Raw genomic sequence first — 12,964 nt, forward strand, 5'->3', positions numbered from 1 at the left:
GAAATGATTAAATAGAGTTGATTTATATAAACTACACTTTATATGAAAAATATCAGCAACGTCGGAATAGTTATTGCCGAGTACATGGAGACGATTCAGAATAGCACTATACGAGTATACGGTTCGCGAATTGTTGCAACTAAACGGAGGTACTTGACGAGTCATTCGTCCAGGTACCTGGTATTAAATTGTAAAAATATTTTTTTTTACATGAATAAAGATTTTACATTTCACGCAAAGCCAACTGCGCAAGCCAGGCGCCTATTCTTCGATATTAACTTCTCTAACTTGTTCTTCATCTCTGTTGTAATATGTTCATTTTTTGTTTTCTCATCGGGAATCGAATCCAAAATCTTGTGTGTGAGTCAAGTGTCTTAACCATTACATCGCGGAGGCCGTCTAATAACAAATAACACCTTAATTTACTTTCAAAACCGTTTTTCTGATGCATCTGTTTGAATTATTTCACCTACATACTACGCCTGAAAATTTGCTTTCAAACTCAATACTTCTATCAGTATCATACATACGTAATCATACATTCAATAATTAAAGCAGATGAACCTCACCCGCATAAATAAAGGTTTCAGCTCTTTTACTTCACAAACATCAACAGATGAAAGAATTTTATTTTATGTTATTAACATAAACGGCAAATCTGCCTTTTACAAAAATTTATAATATTAACATATTTGGCTTAATATATATATTTTTTTAAAACATGAATTTCCTTATATCCAAAATTTATAAAAAAAAAAAAACCAAAAATTATACAGCATATTCCGTAGAAAGTTTAAATAATAAAAAGTTCTACAGTAAAACAACAAGAAAATCATAAGTACTGTTTCACACAGCTAGACAAAGTGAACAAAAAACTGTATATATATATATTATGAAATGCATGAATAAATAAATATAATTACCATTCACCATCTTTGAAAAAGTTCAAAAGGTTTGTTCTATGGGAACAACACCCTACACTAAATATATCAGATATGTGGGAATAACTATTGCCGAGTTCATGAAGTCTATTTAATACGGAAGGAATTGAAGGAATATAAAATGGTGAATGTTACACAGTGTGTAAAGTGGCCACTCAAACCAGACAATGACAGGTCATAAGCCCTGTAGATGCCTAGATTTATATATTACCTTCTTTAAATAATTTAAATAATAACAACTATTATTCTTCATCTCTGTTGTAATATGTTACTATCCCCTCCTCAATAGGGAGTTGAATCAAGTACTTGTCTTCAAAAATTTGGACGAACTCAAAATATTGTTGATTAAAAAATCAATCTGATTTTTCTCAAGCCTATGCGTACTGTGGTATAAATCACGACTGTAATTGAACCTCGAAGCCTGTTGTGGTACAAAAAAAAAACATTGATTGTACTGGTGTTCAAAACATTAAGATAGATATCTATGCTTTTTGTTTTTGTCACTAACACCTTTATTTACTCATGTCTTCAATTATAATTATAATTATAATTAATATCTAAATATTAAAAATTCCATTGGCATTTTATTAGGATACGAGTATATTATAAATAATGGTATGTAGGCCATATTGTATGTATCCGGTGCCTAATATTGTATATTTGATACAAGGGATAGGTAGGCACTTTAAGTTCTATACACGCGGTCAAATAACTCCACTCTTTCACGGGGCTGTCGGAGCCTTGTCTCCCTTTATTTAGTCGGATATGCTATTTAAATAGGGGTGTCAGAGGTAAACAATTTATTAAAATAAAATAAAAAGTTGATTCGCCCGGAAATCAATGCTTTCTGTCTGTCTTAAGAACAGTGCAAAAGATAAATCATGCATTTCCCATACGTAAACAACAATTTTTTTATGTATTTTTTAAAACATATTACAACAAAGTGGCAGCCAATGACAGGTCATAAGCCCTGTAAATGCCTAGACTTGCATATTCCCTTATCCCTTATTTAAGGTATTCTCCAACCCTGTCGTAATTGGTTAATCTTAATGACTCCCGAGGGGGTGAAATCCAGTCGTTTGTCTACGAACATTTGCACAAACTCAAATATTGTAATGAAACCAACTGGTCCAAGATAAGGTTTTAAAATTGAAAAAATGTTTTCAGGCGTTGCCTAGTATGTGAAATAATTCAGTCAGATGAATCTCTTCACAACAATAAAGGTTTCGGCTCTTTAACTTCACTAAAATCAACAAATGGAAGAATTGAAGAAATATGGATGTTTAAACATAGGCAAAATGGTGAATGTTACACAGTGTTTTAAGTGGCCACTTAAATCAGCCAATGACAGGTCATAAGCCCTGTAAATGCCTAGACTTCCATATTCCCTTATTTAAGGTATTCTCCAACCCTGTTGTAATTTGTTAATATTACAACAAAGATGAAGTACATTTTAGAGAAGGTAATATAGAAGTCTAGCCATCTACAGGGCTTATGACCTGTCATTGGCTGGTTTAAGGGGCCACTTTACAAGCTGCGTAACATTCACCATTCTGCCCATATTTGAACATCTTTATTCCTTCAACCCTTTTATTTGTTGATGTTTGTGAAGTTAAAAAGCTAAAACCTTTATTTATGCGGGTGAGATTCATCTAATTGAATTATTTCACCTACATACTAGGCACCGCCTGAAGATTTATATATTTTTTAATTTGTATACTTCTTCATGGACTGGGTTGATTTATCAACAATATTTTGAGTTTGTCCTAATTTTTTGTAGACAAGGACTGGATTCAACTCCCTGGGGAGCTGTTAACATTAACATATTACAACAAAGATGAAGAACATTTTAGAGAAGGTAATTTAGAAGTATTGCAACAAAGATGAAGAACATTTTAACTTTTATACTACCTTCTCTAAAATGTTCTTCATCTTCTTTGTAATATGTTAATGTTAACAGCTCCCCGGGGAGTTGAATCCAGTCCTTGTCTACAAAAATTTGGACAAACTCAAAATATTTTTTTATTTTTATTTATTTAATTATCAAAAACATACGAAAAGTAAAATATAAATTATTAAGTCCAACTGAACTGCATAAAATGCAGTTCGTCAGCAGGTGCTTATGGTAAGTTCTAATATATATATATATACATATTTTATCTCTTAAATTCTATAACATATAAAAAGCTCTTATTACTACGGAAAAAAAATATGTTTTACATGTGCATCGAAAATATGATCAAAAAAATTGTCCAAAAAAAAAACACAAAAAATTCATTTAAAAAAGCACGTTCTAAAAGCCAGATTTTCAGCAGAGTCTTTCTCTTCAGCCTGATAAGTTTTTTTTTGTTTTTTTTTTATTTAACGGGAGCATGTTCTACATTTTTGGTATATTGTACTCTTGTGTTCTTTTCCCGTATTTATTATTGAATGATCAAAACATCTAAAATAATGATTACCTAGCACGGATGTCCAATTGCTGACAGTCAGGGAAATAGAAGACAAACTCAATTCGCCATTCGGATGACGAGAAAGCAATAGGAAAGACTTCATCAAATATAATAGTTCCTACGTAATAAATTACTTAACATTTAATAAATACACATCAAATTAGCTAGTATATGACCTCCCGTATCTAACATCAACTAAAGAACCCTTTAAAAATCTAAACAAGTAAACGTTAATAAACTTTTTCAACTAGAATCTTTAAACTTTATTCATAAGTTAGCTTCTGATACTTGTATCATTGTAGACAAAGAATTGAAACTTGAAAAAAAATGTAATTAACATGGACGTAATACAAAAAGAGTATTACAGGATTCAGCTCGTGGTATAATGGTCAGCGCGAATGCCTACCATGCAAGAGGTCTCGGGTTCGATTTCCGACATGGTTAATATGAATTATTTATTTAAATAATGTTTTCACACTAGAATATTTCATACTCCCTGGACTGGTACCTGATGCGTAAGACTGATCATCTTACCTTCATGAAACGAAAAATGATCAAGATGCGCTACGATTGGTGTACCAATGCAGTGCCCTATGCACCATTAGGTGCGAAAAGGGAATGATGATAATACAAGAATTTCAGAACAATATCACATACAACATAACGAGACAAGGACAATCGAGATAAATAAACCAGGGACAGAAATTATTTATTTATTTATTTTATTTGGGAAATCAACAGTTCTACATACATATTTATAGTAAACAAACAGATATTGTGTATAAACTCAGAACTAATAACAGATTTTCACAAAGTATACAAAGTTAGTAAAGAAAATATATTACATATCAAATAAATACATATAAGTTTATACATATAAAAATGTTATTTTCATGTACTCGTAAATATTTTTCAATAATCAAATATTTTTTAAAATATTTATTTATTTATCATGAAATCATTCTTCTGCAGTGATAGTCTTAATTTAAAACTGAAACAGAGGATGGTCAAGTGCTATGTGTGGTCAATACTGAAACATGGACTCTCAAGGTGAACTCCATGAACCGATTAGAGGCTTTTGAAATGTGGCTTCACCGGAGAATGCTGAAAATCCCGTGGACAGATTAAGTGACCAACGTGAAGGTGTTGAGACGAGCCAGTGCCGAAAAAGAACTACTGTCCTCAATAAAACAGAGAAAACTCGCATATCATGCGCGGAAGCAAATATACGCTTCTACAGCTTATTATGATGGGAAAGATCGAGGGAAAGCGTGGGGTTGGAAGGCGACAGATGTCCTGGCTGAGAAACATCCGCGACTGGACGGGAGTGCGCGGGTTGAGGCGCTGTTCCAGTTGGCGCAGGACCGGAATGCCTACTCTAGAGTGATCGCCAACGTCGGGGAGACCTGATATGGCACAGAAAGAAGAAGATTTATTTTAATAACATTAAGTTACTGTAAATTGGGCTGGATTAGGACAAGAATGCTTGAAGAGAGGATAAGGAGGGGAAGGAAGATGTACATATTTATTATTATAATGTCTACTAAGTTACATAATGCATTTTTAGTGTAAATTTTAAATCTGACAGAGTGATGTTTGTGTAATCTATATTTTATACAATAAAGTACCAGACAAAACTAAACAAAGGATTCAGACAAACTTTTTTAAAGATGTAAAAAACATTATTATCAACAACAGAGTATAAAAAATAAATGATATATTCTTTTCAATAGTCAATAAATATTTTTTTAATTAATAAAACAAATTATAAATTACAATCAATTTAACATTCAATAAATGCACATAGAATTACAACCTGCTGGGAATCGAACCTAGGAACTCAGGCACGTAAGGCGACCGAGCCAACCACTACACTAGAAAGCGGAATTTTTTGTACATAATTTCCATTTTCAGTTCCAATTCATATGAATATATTAATCCAGTCCAACATACTCGTCCAGTGTATTTTTCAACCGCTCGGACACAGAAAAAATATATAAAAGGCAATATAATACGTACTTATGCAAAAATAACTATGCGTTATCAACCCTTATATTCAAAACCAAAATTTGCTACATTTATTATTGTAAGACGCCAATGTTTACTTATATGTAAAAAGGCTTGAATCAGTTTCAACGCTGAAATGAAATGACGCGGTACCTAATATCATTTTCTATTAAAATAATGGAAGCTTTTCTTTACCCTTGTTTTATTCAATATGAACGGAAAATGCGCGCGCAGCCTAAGTATTGTCACACAGTGAAGGCTTATTTCCCGCTAGCTGAAAAACAGCCGGCCCGACATAAAAATGTATCGGAAAATGTGAGCAGATAATTTATCGTGGGGTTGAAATAAAGTGATATTTTTATGACGGGTTGTTATTTTACCGATTAGTTTTAAGCGAAAAATTACTCTGATTTCACACTCGTAGACAGTGTAGCTACTGAAAAGGGCCAGTATAGAACATTGTTTGACGTTTGTCGGTAGCTTCGACCGGTGAGTTCTAGAATTTTTTTAAAATTCAAACGTCATTCCATTCAAATTTGATTCCGATTCGGTATTCTTTTGCAACGAAAAGTTAAACATCCACCGTCCTCTCTGATTGGTCGCTGGCAGACGCATATTGTTCAAGGTAAGAATATTTAAAACTGTTAAAAGTTATATTGGATTAGATATTTGGATATTATGTAAGCCGATAGCTAAATTATAGAAAAACAAAGCGAGTGAAAATTATATTTTTATATTATAACATTTGTAAGTTAAGTAGTTTCTAAACAATGACTTTTTATCTATATTTAAAATGATTATTAAAAAGGCTTAAAAAGTTTTTTACGCTAGAAAAATGAGGTTAGTTTTCACAGTTTCCATGGTTAAATTGTTACATAGGATGTTTTTTTTAGCGTAATACAAATTCAAATCGAAATAAAAAGAGAATTTGTTACAATTAGTTAGTTAATATTGTGTTGAATATAATAAAAAGTGTAAAAATATTTTTGAAAATTATCTCCGACAAATGTCCTCCGCAGCAGAAGTTACGTAGCTTATTCTGACGCGTGTTATATTGGTTTCCAATACTTTAAGAGTTCCCGGTTCGTTTCCACAGACCATCGACTCAACGTAGCCACATAGGGTATAATCCAATGGCGTCAAATCACAAGATCGTAGGGGCCGATTTATAAGACAATTTCTGGAAACAATGGTGTCGCTAAACTTGCCACGCAGTAAATTCATGGTTTCACAAAGAGCCAAAACGTTTGGCGAACTAAACAGATTACTTAAACAAACCAATATAAGGTTATAAACACTATAAATGCCTACGGCGGACGCAGAATTAAAATAAATAAATGATAATACCCCTACAAGCCAAGATAAATGTATAGTGTACTTATTTGAATTCTGTATTTGTTTATGTAAGAGCGCGGAACAAGAAAAAATATTGCTTTTTCTATCGATTCGCTCAGATTATATTATAAGGTACTCAACTTTTCCACGGCCCCACGTGTTAGAACAAGAAAACTTAAAGATTTATTATATTTACCCTTATACTAATTAAAATCAATACTGTTTAAGCATTTCTTTTCCAAACTATAATAGCTGTTCAACGTTGTACAGTCTCAAACGCTGATTACCTAACTTATAATAATGAAAAACAATTCGATACCTTAAAATATACGAGGGTTGTATAAAACATAAGATTCTCAATTTTTTTTCAGGTTTAAGGCATTTTTTTTTAAATTGAAAAATACATAATTGGAAAGCTTAATTTCTTCAACTATTTTTCAACATAATCTTCAGATTTTTCAACGCATTTTTTTTGACGACTTATCCACTTTTGAAATCCAGCTTCAAAAAAGTCCGCCGCTAGTCTGTAGAGGAATTTAGTGACCGTCCTGCTTGTTGAGTTTATGACTCGAGGGACCACAATAAATTCGGAAAATTATTGCGAGACCTTAAAAAAACTCAGAAGAGCCATCCAAAATCGCCGGAGAGGAAGACTGACGAAAGGCGTTAGACTGCACCACGACAATGCGCGCCCGCACGACTCTCACTAAACCAAGGATTTAATCGAAAATTTTGACTGGGATCTCGTTGAACAGCCCTGATTTTGCACCGAGTGACTTCCACTTGTTTCCAAAATTAAAGCAACACTTGGCGGACAACGTTTTGAGACTGGTGAAAGAGTGCAGGAAGCGGTCACCAGATTCCTCCACGGACTGGCGGCGGACTTCTTTGAAGCTGGATTCCAAAAGTGGATTAGTCGTCAACAAAAATGCGTTGAAAAATCTGGTGATTATGTTGAAAAATAGTTAAGAAATTAAGCTTTCCAATTATGCATTTTTCAGTTTTAAAAAAATGCCTTGAACCTGAAAAAAAATTGAGAACCTTATTTTTTACACAACCCTCGTATAATACATTGCCTCCGTCGGCGTCGCGCGTCGCTCGAATACCTGATTGTAAGAAAGATAATAATATGCTAGTTCCGGAATATTTAGAAAGTAAAAAAACTATAACATGAAATACCATAAACCTTAAGTTCATCATCATCCCATTTCCACACCCAGTGGTGCATAGGGCACGGCATTAGTAAATCAAATGCGTATTAATTCCATCATTTGTTGTTTAAAGGTTAGGTAAGTCGTACGCTTCAGTTGCCCATCCAAGAACAATGAAGCATCGCAGTTTAAAAAACCTTTAAAATCAATGTTTCACGTTCACCCTGCCAGGAATTGAACCCAGTGCATCGATTATGAACGCTATCTTTATCTGTTTATATCGAGACGGTATACTTAACTTCTGTACTATTTGTATCTTACCTCGGTATGTTCTATCTACTTGTCATATCGACATCATATGATCGAAATAAGCCAATGAATGACCGCTAAAAATTAGTCCGCGTTCTTTACGTCATTAACGTTTAAAATAGTTCTCATTTATATTTTAAATAGGCTTCTTTGATAGAAAGTGCCTACTCCAAAGCGATTTTAAACTCCAATAAATCCCAATTCAAGCAAAAAATGCTCGCTTGAACATGATTTTTATATGACTTTTAACCATTGCCAAAACGATATGCTTAACGATCGTCTGCATTTATCTACTGAGGTAGAACGTAGCGATTACAAAGCCGGCTCTCGATACGTTCTCTCAGAAAGATAGTAAAACAGATGGAAAAAATATAATAACTAAATTATTTTTTAGAGTGGTAACTTTCTAACGCATATAATCTGTGTCTGACGCCTGGATAATCTTATTTGTTAATATAACAGAACCTAGTCACATTACTTTCACATCTAGGCGTTCGTTTAATTGAAGTGACAGTTATGTCGGAATTTAATTTGACTTCAAAACTAACTTATTTTTCTCTCATATTTTTAATAGGCTTTTAAGAAAAAAAGTACCAACCTCAAAACGATTAAAAATTTTAATAATTCATAATTTAAGGAAAAATTGCTAGTTGGAGCAAAATTTTTGACACTTTTAATGCGTAGGTAAACGTATCGAGGGGTTCTAGACCCGTCGGCATAAACCGATGTACTAACATCATAACTTGATGGTGGGGGTATCGGTAGTGTATCTTTATAGTCGGTCGGACTTATGTCTTCAACTATGACGTCATACTGAAGCTATGTCATTTTAGAGCGTAGATATGTGTACCGTGACGTACGCTTCCCTTGTTTTATATCGATGTACCTACCAAAAACTTGAAGGTGGGGATTCGGTAGTATATCTTTATAATCGCTAGAGGAAATTTATCTTCAACTATACAGGCCCATAACACACCAACCGCTGCATAACGATAATAATAAATAATGTATTATTATTTATTATTATCTTTTTCTGAAATTGATGTATCAAATATTTTTGTGTACCAGATATTATGTTATTATCTTATATATACTTACTGTAAACTAATTATTATTGTTTGTTTTTAACAATAATTTGTTGATACCAGTTTTTTATACTCATAAATATATGTAAATGTATTTATTTTTTTGTTTAAATTCTTTACAAGTTATTTACAATTTGCTTTTTAATTTAATTACTTTTCTTATATCCATTTTTTTATTTTTTTATTTTTTACTATGTAAAGTTTCATTTTTTATTTCGCATGGCAGTATGCTTTTTGTTTTTTTTTTTTTTTTTAAAGAAATATTTACGTTCATATGATTTACCCAAATATTTAATTTTGAGGGCCATTTTCAACGAGTTGTAAATAACTCACTATTAGAAAATGGAATCGAGTTGGGGTAGAGTGGGATTCGAACCGCGGACCTTCAGGCCGTGAGTCCGAGACACTAGCCACAGGACCACAACCCGATTTTTAAATTTTAAGATTTTTTTGTTTCTACATGTATACAAAAAAGCGTTGTTTTTTTTAAAAAAAATACTCACTATGTTTGTACTTACCTGTATATTTTTTGTTAATGCCACTTGGGCGTATTGTAAAATTAAATTTAAAAAAATAAAATAAAATAACGAGGCGAACTTATTTACACTCGATTTCCTTATTCGAGACTTTTACCTCAGCGGCCATTGAGTCAAATAAAACCCGTCAGGGTTCTGGTTGTATTTCTCACACATAACTATATGAACTGAAATGAATTTATTTCACACACAAAGCTGTGGGTTCTCAATACAACATTTTTTTTTATTGAATCGATAACAAGTTATTGACAGGATTGCTGGTGGAAAAAGAGAAGGGCTAATGACGCGTTACGGGCCCTCAATAAAGTGTATTGGGTACCGCACGACAATAATTAAATATCGTCGCTCCATATTTTGGTCCCCGCACTTTATCGATAAAATATTTAGTGTAACGTTTTTTGTTATTTTTAAATGTATTAATTTATTTACGGTTTAAATATCATTTTGCAAAATTTATTTATTTATTTATACTTTTACATTGTTTGTATTTTTTTTATACTGGGGTGGGGGTGTCCCGTGCCGAGGGAAACATTTTACAAAAATGTGAAACATGCCTAAGATAATAATATTTAACAAAGTTATGAAATATATTTAACAAAGTTAAAAAAAATAACAAAATAAGAACTTACAAAAACTATAACCACAGTGGGAAACAAATTACAATGTAAGATAACATACAATATGAAATATACCAAAGATATTGAGGACTTTAACAAGTTTTTGCTGTTTTTGTTCGACGTCTCTCGGCTTTAATGAGGAAATTGAGTGTATTTTTTTATTTGTTAAAACTATTAAACAAAGCCTTTTTTTAAAAAACTTTTATGTATTGTTTTATCAGCGCTACTATTTTATACGTATTTCTGAAATAACTCCGCGTGTGAGATCAGAGGTTCTCTTCCGCCTATTCTCGATCAGTTCTGCCTATTGGTCCATTCACGGGAAGCTAACCGGATATCTTCCATAACTCTCTTATCATTGGTTAATTCATGTCGTTCAAAGTAGTTTTTATTATTTGTTTCGTAGATTTTCAGGAAACTTTGCGTTACAATTTAATGATTCAATTTTCACCACGCGAAAGAAAATATTTATTGTATCCAATTTCCCGTAGGGCTGAAGTTTCTCATTCAAAAATTATAAGAAATCTGGTGGGAAAACGAATTCCCACGCGGATGCAGGGTGAAAAGTTGCGGGGGCGAAGCCCTAGGGCTTCTACAATGTAGTGGACTGTATTTTAAATTTAATGTAATAAGTGAATATCCCCGATATGCGGTATGCAGTGTCAATCGGTCACAACCCCAATGAATGAGATGGATTAGGAATGGATGCCACTAACCTGGTTCGTTCTTGATGGAATTGCGGTAGTCCGACTGGTCAATTGCAAGCGGCACCAACACTAGGACAGGCCCCCAATCTGGAGCTGAACACTGGTGGTTGGTGGAAACAAAGTCTATGGTGCTGCACGCGTTCAACAAAATAAACGCGGTCTCAATATGGTAGATGATTAAAGGATACTGAGATGGGAAGTAAACAGATGTTGTGGGTACAAAGGATGTTGAAGTGTGACACTATTTTAACAATACATTCCCACATACTTTGCATCCAAAATCATTACAAGTATTTAGATATAGGCTAATAAACAGCTTAGCATGACTTACGAGTCCCGCAGGCAGGAAAGGGTTAAAAAGGGTGCGTACTTATTTAAAATTTTGGAAAGAAAATGCTAAAGCATGACTCAAATCTAGATTTTTCTCGGGAAATCGAAAAATATACAAATAAATAAAACATTTCCAAGCCGTTTTATGAATCAGATCACGTTTTCGTACAAATGCGGGGAGGCGCCTAGACATTCGTGGGGGAGAGGCGAAAGCGAAGAAATGTGGAGAAAGAGTAAAAGAATGCGATTTCAAAGAAATATTTGGCGAGATCTGTTGTTTCAACAAAGGGCGAAAGAACGGAGAGTGGCTGTTCTCTTGTTTTATGAGTAGTTAACATGTTTTTGCAAGAGGGATTACTGATGATAGTATTTTTATGGCATTATTTAATAATTATGACCTCATGCGGAAAGGCGACCATTAAAAGTTCTGTCTGACGATGTAAACATTATAACGGATAGTAGTCGATTGAAACTTTAACTTGTAAGGAAAAAATTAACATACTGAGTACTCGGCAATACACTGACAACCATAGAAGAAAGTGGAAAAATTAACTAAACTAATTTTTATTACTTGATTTTGTATTTATTTTGTAGAACTCCATATTTAAAATTTTAACATAAGAAGTCAAACACTGATTTGAGTCTACTGAACACTTTATTTTACTTTTACAAACATAAAAACGAGAATTTCGTGACAATTGTTTCGCCTTGTTGAGGCATTTTCAAACGAATGTTTTTTCGACATTCGTTTGAAAATGCCCTAACAAGGCGAAACAATTGTTACGAAATTTTTGTTTTTTTGTTGGTAAAAATAAAATAAAGTGTTCAGTAGACTCGAATCAGTATTTAATTTATTATATTTAAAGTTAAAACGAATTTTACTGTAGTTATTAATTAAAATCACAGCATTAACTATTTTTTAATAGGTTGCAACAGAGAAGGGAAACATTTTTGAAAAGGGAATATGGAAGTCAAGGCATTTACAGGGCTTATGACCTTTCATTGGCAGGTTAAAAAATTACATAAACCAAAAGCAAAGTATTTTTTTTGAAGAAATAAACTCTATTTTATGAAGTTTAGCCAAAAATAAGTAATGAGGTTTTTTAAAATAAGTAGTGTATTTTTTTCTGCTAAAATAATTATTTTTGTTGCAACAGAGAGGGAAAACATTTTGAGAAGGGAATATGGAAGTCAGGACGTATGACCTGTCATTGGCTGGTTCAAGTGGCCACTTTACACACGGTGAAATATTCACCATTCTGCCCATATTTAAACATCCACACTTCCTCAACTCTTCCATCTGTTGACTTTGATGAAGGTAAAGAGCTGAAACCTTAATCGTGTGACTTTGTCTATTTCATGTCAGGTCATAAGCCCGATAAATGCCTAAAGTTTTGTCTTCCCATCTTAAAAATGTTTTCCCTTTCTGTTGCAACAAATGTATATCTTAATAACTACCTAGGGAGGAAATCCAGCCTGTCTGCAAACATTTGGAC

The 12,964-nt window shown here is 33.0% G+C and overlaps 1 protein-coding gene across 1 annotated transcript in view; it reads left to right on the top strand.

Moving 5' to 3' along the window:
• Positions 1 to 5,841: 5,841 nt before the first annotated feature.
• The window catches only part of LOC148279802 (uncharacterized protein CG3556-like), a 121,935-nt gene continuing 114,812 nt past the window's right edge, over positions 5,842 to 12,964 (top strand). Inside the window, exon 1 of the mRNA XM_088229406.1 lies at positions 5,842 to 6,023. The gene's annotated coding sequence lies outside the window, so the exon portion shown is untranslated. The remainder of the gene's footprint in view (positions 6,024 to 12,964) is intronic.

This window comes from Micrasema longulum, unplaced genomic scaffold, assembly GCF_059751315.1.
Source record: "Micrasema longulum isolate JH-2025_06_02 unplaced genomic scaffold, ASM5975131v1 h1tg000664l, whole genome shotgun sequence".
NCBI classification, from domain to species: domain Eukaryota; kingdom Metazoa; phylum Arthropoda; class Insecta; order Trichoptera; family Brachycentridae; genus Micrasema; species Micrasema longulum.